The 9,211-nt window shown below is 45.8% G+C and overlaps 1 non-coding gene across 1 annotated transcript; it reads left to right on the top strand.

The window, feature by feature from the left end:
• The first annotated feature begins 1,036 nt into the window (after nt 1-1,036).
• On the top strand, nt 1,037-1,109 carry Trnaa-ggc (transfer RNA alanine (anticodon GGC)). Its single transcript has one exon. It is a non-coding gene; the product is annotated as a tRNA-Ala (tRNA).
• The last annotated feature ends 8,102 nt before the right edge of the window (nt 1,110-9,211 follow it).

Here is a 9,211-nt window from a genome sequence, read left to right as displayed (position 1 = left end):
GTCCTTGCACCTAGCCCGTTCACCAAGAACACTCATTACAGTTTGACAAACGTAGTTCGTTCTTCTGAAACGCAGAAACACCGAGCAGATGAAAAACGTGTCTGCGCCATTCGACCCCCTAACGGCTCTTTCTTCACCCCGGGAAAAACCGGTCCTACATCGGCGGGTCTTCTTCCAAGCACGCCTGTGCATGAATTCTCGGCGCCCAGACGCACGCCGTTGTTCCCATAATGACGTATAACCTGATACCTTACCAAGGCCGGTCTCCTCTTGAACACCGGTTGTCGAAAATTCTGCGGCCGTTCGCTTCCGTAATTCGGCCGAGGACCGCTAACCAAATGAAAAACGTACCTTCTGAGGCCGTAAGCCGGCCGGTCTCCTTTATAACACCGCCTGCAAGAAGAAAACGAATATTCTGCCGCCGGACGCGCAGTTCACCATTGAAACAGCGGATGCGCGGCAGCCGCGCTACGGCCGTTCTCCTTTCGAACACCAACTGCCACAAGAATACGGATATCCTGTGGCCGGTCGCTTGCCGTGCTTCGGCTGAGCACTGCTTCCCGAAGGAAAAACGGATGCCCTAAAGCAGTACTCCGGCCGATTTCTTTCTCAACATCGGCAGCTGAAAGGCAACTGAATATCTGGCAGCCGGTCAGCTGCCGTTGTTCGTCTGAACACGGGCGGCCGGAAAAATACCGAAGCGCTGGTTGCCGAATGTATTTTTGTTTCCTGCGCTTGGGAGTGGTAGCCAGCGCCTGTCTGACTACTCGGGGTGAAGGGGACCTTTTTTGTAACCCCGGATTGTGACTCGAGTGTCTACGACATGTTGAGAGTGGTCGAAGCTTTGAACTCTCTTAAGCTCCCTAGTACTTGTCGACCACTCTCGACATGTCGTAGACACTGGAGTCACGACCCGGGGGTTACAAAGAAGGTCCCCTTCACCCCGAGTAACCCGAGTGGCGCTGGCTACCCCTCCTAAGCGCAGGAAAAAAAATACCTAACATAAATACCCCAGAAAGTGTAGGGGAAAATCGCCCCGCCGGTAGCGTAGTGGTTATTGCACCAGATCGGCATTCTGGAGGTCGTGGGTTCGGATCCCACCTGGCGGGCATTTTTCTCCACTTTCTTTCTTTTGACATGCTTTGACCGTTTCAATGACCTTCTACATCCTCCCCTTTGCTTTTTGAGGTTTTCGTGACTGCCAACCCTTATTTCTGTCTTATTTTCAACGAGCCCCTCATTTCCTATTCTGATTCGCTATATATATATATATATATATACAGAAAGTTAAGTCAGCAGTCTACAATGCCAAAGGAGGCATAGGGGTGTGGTTAGGCTCTTTTCTTTTTCACTACGGTTAATTAGGTAAACATTTTTTTTAAATATACAGAAGAAAGAAAGAAAAACACGCGCCCAGAGTGGGGACCGGCCTTTCGATTACATGTCGAATGCCTTACCAATTCGACTATCTGGGCGACTGTGTTCTCCTTCACTTTCTGGGCTATTTATATTTAATAGAAGTGTATCTGACGCTTGAGGGTGGTAGCCAGCGCCACTCTGACTACACGGGGAGAAGGGGACCTTCTTTTCCACCCCCGGGGCGTGACTGGAACGTCTACAGCCTGTCATGAGCGGGTTACTGGCGGGAAGCCGTCTTATGCTACCTAGGCATCAAGGCTGCCAGAACCGAGACCCTCGCTAGGCTTTCGCAGAATAATATAGTAAGGAAATGAGGGGCTCGTTGAGGAAATACAGAAAGTTACGTCAGCAGTCTACAATGCCAAAGGAGGCATAGGGGTGTGGTTAGGCTCTTTTCTTTTTCACTACGGTTAATTAGGTAAACATTTTTTTTAAATATACAGAAGAAAGAAAGAAAAACACGCGCCCAGAGTGGGGACCGAACCCACGCCTTTGATTACATGTCGAATGCCTTACCAATTCAGCTATCTGGGCGACTGTGTTCTCCTTCACTTTCTGGGCTATTTATATTTACTAGAAGTGTATCTGACGCTTCAGGGTGGTAGCCAGCGCCACTCTGACTACACGGGGAGAAGGGGACTTTCTTTTCAACCCCCGGGGCGTGACTGGAACGTCTACAGCCTGTCATGAGCGGGTTACTGGCGGGAAGCCCTCTTATGCTACCTAGGCATCAAGGCTGCCAGAACCGAGACCCTCGCTAGGCTTTCGCAGAATAATATAGTAAGGAAATGAGGGGCTCGTTGAGGAAATACAGAAAGTTAAGTCAGCTGTCTACAATGCCAAAGGAGGCATAGGGGTGTGGTTAGGCTCTTTTCTTTTTCACTACGGTTAATTAAGTAAACATTTTTTTTAAATATACAGAAGAAAGAAAGAAAAACACGCGCCCAGAGTGGGGACCGAACCCACGCCTTTCGATTACATGTCGAATGCCTTACCAATTCGGCTATCTGGGCGACTGTGTTCTCCTTCACTTTCTGGGCTATTTATATTTACTAGAAGTGTATCTGACGCTTGAGGGTGGTAGCCAGCGCCACTCTGACTACACGGGGAGAAGGGGACCTTCTTTTCAACCCCCGGGGCGTGACTGGAACGTCTACAGCCTGTCATGAGCGGGTTACTGGCGGGAAGCCCTCTTATGCTACCTAGGCATCAAGGCTGCCAGAACCGAGACCCTCGCTAGGCTTTCGCAGAATAATATAGTAAGGAAATGAGGGGCTCGTTGAGGAAATACAGAAAGTTAAGTCAGCAGTCTACAATGCCAAAGGAGGCATAGGGGTGTGGTTAGGCTCTTTTTTTTCACTACGGTTAATTAAGTAAACATTTTTTTTAAATATACAGAAGAACGAAAGAAAAACACGCGCACAGAGTGGGGACCGAACCCACGCCTTTCGATATATATATATATATATATATATATATATATAGAGAGAGAGAGAGAGAGAGATACACATATATATAGTAAGGAGGACAATGGGACACAAATTAACAAAGTCGATTTAAACATTGTCTATTGGTAGTGGATTTGCAATAGCACAATAAAAATGTTCGCCGTACGTACTTCCAACACATATCCTGCAGAAGTTTTGCTTTTCGCACATTTAAGAATGGGCACCGAACTGAACATTAAATTATTGTGGAAAGGAACGGACACCCAATAAAAATAAGATAATAATAATATAATAATAATAAGTGCACCAAATAAAAATTTTCCTCACACGTTATTAAAAGTGCCAGTTACGGTGCACTTTATATCCGGGATAAAGAATTATACAGTGGAACCCCGCTGATACGTCCGCCGGACTTACGAGGACCCGCTTCTAACGACGGATCGCCGTAGTCCCGGCAAACTCCCCACAGAAACATTGCATTAAAAACGATGATGATATGTCGCTCGGGCGCATGTTGTCCACTTTACACGACGGACCCCGGCGCGAATAAACCGGCTATTTTCCCATATTTTACACCGCTTCCCCAGCTCGTCCGGCGTTTTTTATTCTTAAACCCTGTTTGACGCTGCTTTTGTACTAAGCTCCGCCGGCGGGCCAGACCACTTGCTTAACGGTACCTGCATGCTAAACAGTACCTGCTTGCCTGCGAGTACCTGCATGCATGCAGGTACTCGCCAGCGGGAGTTAATCTTTGCCTGCCCCACGCGATCCCAGTACGCCGACGCGCCAACGGCTAGAAGTCAAAGTAGCGGGGGCTGGCGGACCGTGAATTTGAAGCTCCCATCGAGCCGCCGGCGAATGCAAAAGCACATACGACGCAACCCCACAGCGATGACCGTACACCCGCTTTTCTCGCACGCTCAATGTGTACTCCTTTTCACGACGCTCTCTCTCACCCTTTCTCTGCTCTATGTATATTAGTCTTTCAAGGCGGCGTTGTCGCTTCTCAGTTCTTATTTCTTAGACCACCTGACACGTGAGACCGTCTACTACGGCGGCATTTACCCGCACCGCGGTCATACGACACTTTCGCACGGTGCCTTGAATGTAATACTATCAGGGTTTCACTGTAAATCGTTTATCGCTAGTTCGGACCGTACAAAGCGGTATATTAACCCTTTCCTTCCCAGCAAAAAGATTTTAGAAAAAATGGCCACAAGTAATTAAATTTTGTGTATTTACCCCTTCCTAATGGTGCTTCGACAAGTGAAAATGGAAATCTCAGAGTATTTCACACAGAAAACTAACCCACACATATGTGTGGGCGGGGCTTCTATTCGTATGATCTGCGCGTAGTAAGAATACCTTAAAAACGGCATCAGGCGTGGAAAAACTGCATTTTTACGTATTTTTAGGGGCGAAGCTCCTAAAGCCATGGGTCTGTTTATCCCTTGTGTCTCGTGCTACGTGACCGCCGCATGCTTTCGGAGATGTCGCAAAGTGGGCCGCGATGCACGCGCGAGAACCGGCTGCAACCGGCAGCGCAAACTCGGCACCGGGAGCGCGAGCTTGTCTGTGTTCGCCAACGGAGGCGCGAGCGCACGTGCACTGCGAGGGGGAGATCACGCAACAGATCACGCCACGAACGCAGGCAGTAGTTCTCGGAGATCGGACGAGACGCAAGGACCTTTGCTCGTTTCCTCTCGTCTTGTTCGGGCACAAGTTCGCCCTAAATAAAAGTTATTTCTTTACCGTTGTGTCCCATCCTACGTGACAAATTGTGGTGGAGGTATGGGGTAGTCCTCGATGGCGCGGGGTCTTTCACCAGGTCTGGGCCTGGGAGCATTGACTCCGAAAATAAAAGTTGATTTGTACAATGTACGCACAGAGTCCTACGTCTTTCTTAATGATGTAATGGGCGAACTTTCACGGGAGAGTTACGGTTACCGATGATCTCCCCCTCTCGAGCTTCGCCCCACTTATCATCATTCATTCCGTGGATATGGCGTGATTTTTTTATACGGTTTGTATTGTTTTCAGCATTACTTCTTTTATAAAAAGGATTTTGTGAAAATACATAATAATGAAGTTTTAGGTATTGTAATTATTAATTATAATTAATATTATTAGCACAAGTAATTACGGAACTAGTTCAAGGTTAAGCCGCAAGAAAACCTTACCAACAAGCCAGCACAAAACCGCGAATAATTGAGACACCATTGAAGCAAGAAAAAATTATTTTTCGCTAACGCTGCAGTGCACGAGCCCGCCACCCTGTACTGCCAAGCAAAATTTTCGTTACGACGAAAGCCCATCCCACACATATGTGTGGGTGCATTTTTCAAGTGTGATTACGGAACGCATGGGAAGGAAACGGGTGTATTTTTTAGCCGATCGTGTTTTTCCAAGTCCTGCAAGTCGTGTCTTGCGCTTGTTATTCAGAAAATACGAGAATAGCAAGAAGAAATATCAGTTTTCATCTTGAAGGCGGCTAGCGTGATCGCGCCGGCTTGGGCGCTGTTTTTAAACCGCGGTTTCGGCCCCCTGGTGGCGAAGTGAGTGAACTACCGAAACCAATAAAGTCTCAGAAGCATTCGCAGCGACTACACAGGGCTGTGAAACCGAAACCGAAACAGGTGCCACATTGTAAACGAATTTGTTGACCCACACGTTTGTGTGGGGTGGGCCGTAAAGGGTTATGGAGCACTAAAAAACTGGTCTTATTTTCGTTTAACAAACGCCTTGTGTCGAAGGACGCGGTAAAATCAGTGTTAAGCATTCATTCGGAGACGCGCGTGAATTGAGGCGGCCTACTTCAAGGTTTATAGAACCGTGTTGCCGTGCTCCACGTGAGTTCCAAGCAGAACGTGGAACCTAGCTAGTGGAACCATTCGTTCCTGTTGCCACGTGATTTCTCATATGCCGCCAGGAGGTGGCGTGGGCAACAGCAGGAGGCGGTTTTCTGCTGTAGATGTAGAATATAATTTGCTATCGAAAAACCATGCATCCATGAATTTTAAATAAAGGAACACTGTAAATATCCCTTGTGTATTAATTTTCGGTCTTATATTTGCGTAATGTCTTTTCAATGTTCAACAATCTTGAGAAGTATGAACATATAAACCGGGCTTAGACGCTCAGATTTGGCTGTGAGTATATAAGACTATTGCGCAGTACACATTTTACTTTGGCCGGGTGGCTGTATCGAGTCACAGACAGACAGACAGACATACAGACAGACCAAAATTTCAGGGTTTAAGTAGCTCAAGAAAGACTATCCTGTTTAAAACCGGCCCTGGCGTCCGTCGTCAGTGCCGTTATTACCCGATTCTCGGCCTGGCATCAACCGATATAAAAATTCCAGCGACATATGGTGGTGATGCCCTACTTTCCTTAGAGAACGCCGCAGCAGCAACAGAAAACAGAGCTGTGCTTGGGAAAGCAGCCGCCAAGACGCACAATTTGCCCATTCTGCAAGCGCCCACACCTTGCCCATGGCAGAGGCGTTAAGTGCAAAAGCCAAATGACGCTTCCAAAGGAATTGTGGCCATTTGTGTGCCAATTCCGATTGAGATACAATGGTAGCGTGGCAACGACTGCATTGTTAGCTTGGAGAATAGCGACAGATATCGGAAAGTGGCCGAGCATACGAGGTCGCCTGAGCGACGGGGTCGCGCACGCACAAGCATGGAGGCGCACGCACATAGTTGGCGGGATGTGCGCCACGTCCGTGAGTGCAACTCACGCGCGGGTTGGTTACGAACGAGTTTCAAGAATGTTGCAGTCGCCATAAAGGAATTCAGATGTAACCGACCTTCGTCGAATTGCCGATTTTTATGTAGTGTAACTCGAAGAAAGGCTGTCGAATAAGATGAATAGATGGCCTGATTGTAAGGAACAATATATTGCGTGCATATCAGTAATTTGAGCGTATTACTTCGTGGAAGGGTTTTTTTCATGACTCCAGAACCCTTTGGAAGATGTGAGTCAACCTTCTTACCTCATTTGAGATATTGTATCGTCACAATATAAGAATACTCTTGCTGTTGTTACAGTAGATAGGGAGGTCAATGATATTCACCAAGAATAGGGACCCTAGCATTCATCCATCACCAACGCCCTGGGGTCGATGCCGCATTTCACAAACTCTGTTCGCTCGGTTAGGTGATTGGTTAATATACCAAAAGGCCACAAATTCCAAGCGATTTAACTTAAATCTAAAAAAACAATATAACATCTTTTTAAGTGGTGTCGAATGTCTTTGCTTTGTGAAATCAAATTTTATGCACCTGCGAAAAAGGGAGTGCCTAAACACAGCTTCATACAGTCTGTATGCTCAATAAATGCAAGTTCAGTTGGATAATTGGGCCTTTTTTAGTGATAAAAGATTACATTTTCTAAGGAAGTTCAATTATATTAATTCGGGCAGTTTCACGTACGTTACCAAAACGGGCAGTATTGGTATGGAACTGTTGTCAGACAAGATATTTTGGTAGTCGCTTTTGAAATCTGCCACTATCTTACTCCTGTTTAGTTTATTGGGAAAGACTCCGTGCTTATAATATTGTGTTACATATATATGCGCCAGAATGTTGTATGTATTGCCTCCCACAGCCGTTACATCACCAGAACTGATGTTGTCTAACACCGCGCCAATGCTTTTCATAGCGATAAGAGCTTGAAATACAACTTCGGGTGTCATGGGCCTTAAAAAAAACGAACACCAACACCAACTGCAGCTTTCATTTTACGGATTGAATGCGGAAGAATTGCAAAAAATATATAAGTTCGCTGCATTCCAGATAACGCTGTCCCTAAAAAAATAATGCATATTCATTAGTGACACCATTAAGATACTGCGCAGGGACTCTGAGTAAGAAATTATTTGTTAAGTTTGGAGTTTTTTGGGTATTTCTTTATTTTTTCTATTATATCTTGGTAGTAGTCATATAAGCTACGTTAAGTAGAAAGCATAGTGGGGGGTACGTCTTATAGCGATTTATTAGGGCGGGTTTTCGCCGAAACACTGAAATAAATGGTAACACTCATAATTTGGCAAAACGTCTACAGCCAACAAAACCTCTACAGCGAACAGCTACAGCAAACCACAGCCATAAAGGTTTGTTTATTCCTCGGTACTGCCGTAACTGCGCAGTCACAAAGCTTTACCGACCCAACCTAAACTGCCGACTACATTCCCCTTGCCACACTTGCTTGCGCATGTTGGGGCAAGGAATCGTAAATTGAGTGAGTGAGCACATAATCTTTATTTCGAGAATAAAAATTACTATAAAAGTCGTAAAAATGAAGTTTCCCAAATCACCAGGCCGCGGTGACCAGCCATAATCTTTTACAACATCCCGACGCAAAACTGTTAATTTCTTGTACCACGTCTCTCATCTGGAAGATAGCACGAAAGAATATAACTGAACTATTTAAGGACATCACTTTATTCTACTGGGACATTATTGAGCCCACAGGGGTCGCCGATTTTCGCAGTTGTATGAAGGGTTGAATATTTTCCCGTATTTCTAATTCAGTTGCACCTGCTTAATACCACAAACATTTAGAGCAGTTCTCAGAAGTCTAGTGGGGAATTAAGTATTTTCGGAATAATGTATATCGGTGCCGTAGGAAGGACGCCAAACGAACAGTTTTATGTGAAGTCCCTTCGGCTACTGTCATTCTTGCATACACATATTGCGCGCAACGACAAAAGGCGTGGACTGTTTCAATTTTTTTGTTGTTGCTGTCATTGTGCGGTAACATTCACCAGAGAAAAAATGGCCTAATTATTTCTAATCTATTTTCTCACAGGACGCAAAAAGTTTGGGTGGCTTGGTACAATTATGAACTTACCTACTTCGGTTCCATAATAGTACAGAACACAAGCCTCTTGCTTACGTACGGAAATGGCAGTCCAAAAGACGATCCCACCCATCCTACAAATATAATTCCGCTTGGTAAATTCTTTTCTATTGGTTTTCGCATGGACGGCAACTGTATTCGTGTAAGTAATCCTTCTCTATTTACACCAGCCCCACTCTGTCTTTGCACGCTGTGTTTATTGGGGGTGACCAATGATTCCCATAACGAAATAAATCTGCCTGAGTTGCCTTTCCCTTAGCTGTCCGGCCCGGACGACATGCTCCTCATTGACTGAATTTTCCCTAACTAAAGAATGAATGCGTAACCAACCAAAGAAATGATTTTTCCCTGAGTAACTTATTTTACCGTGCTTCTTTAATTGGGGAAAAACAGCGAGAGAAGTAACTTTATTAGCCGAAGGTTCGTCTAGTCCGGGGCTCGGGGTATGGAGCTGAGGGCCAACCCTGCCCATTCAG

This window comes from Haemaphysalis longicornis, unplaced genomic scaffold, assembly GCF_048455015.1.
Source record: "Haemaphysalis longicornis isolate Haplotype H1 unplaced genomic scaffold, Haemaphysalis longicornis Haplotype H1 scaffold_10, whole genome shotgun sequence".
Lineage (NCBI taxonomy): Eukaryota > Metazoa > Arthropoda > Arachnida > Ixodida > Ixodidae > Haemaphysalis > Haemaphysalis longicornis.
This window is presented reverse-complemented; position numbering and strand designations above follow the sequence as displayed.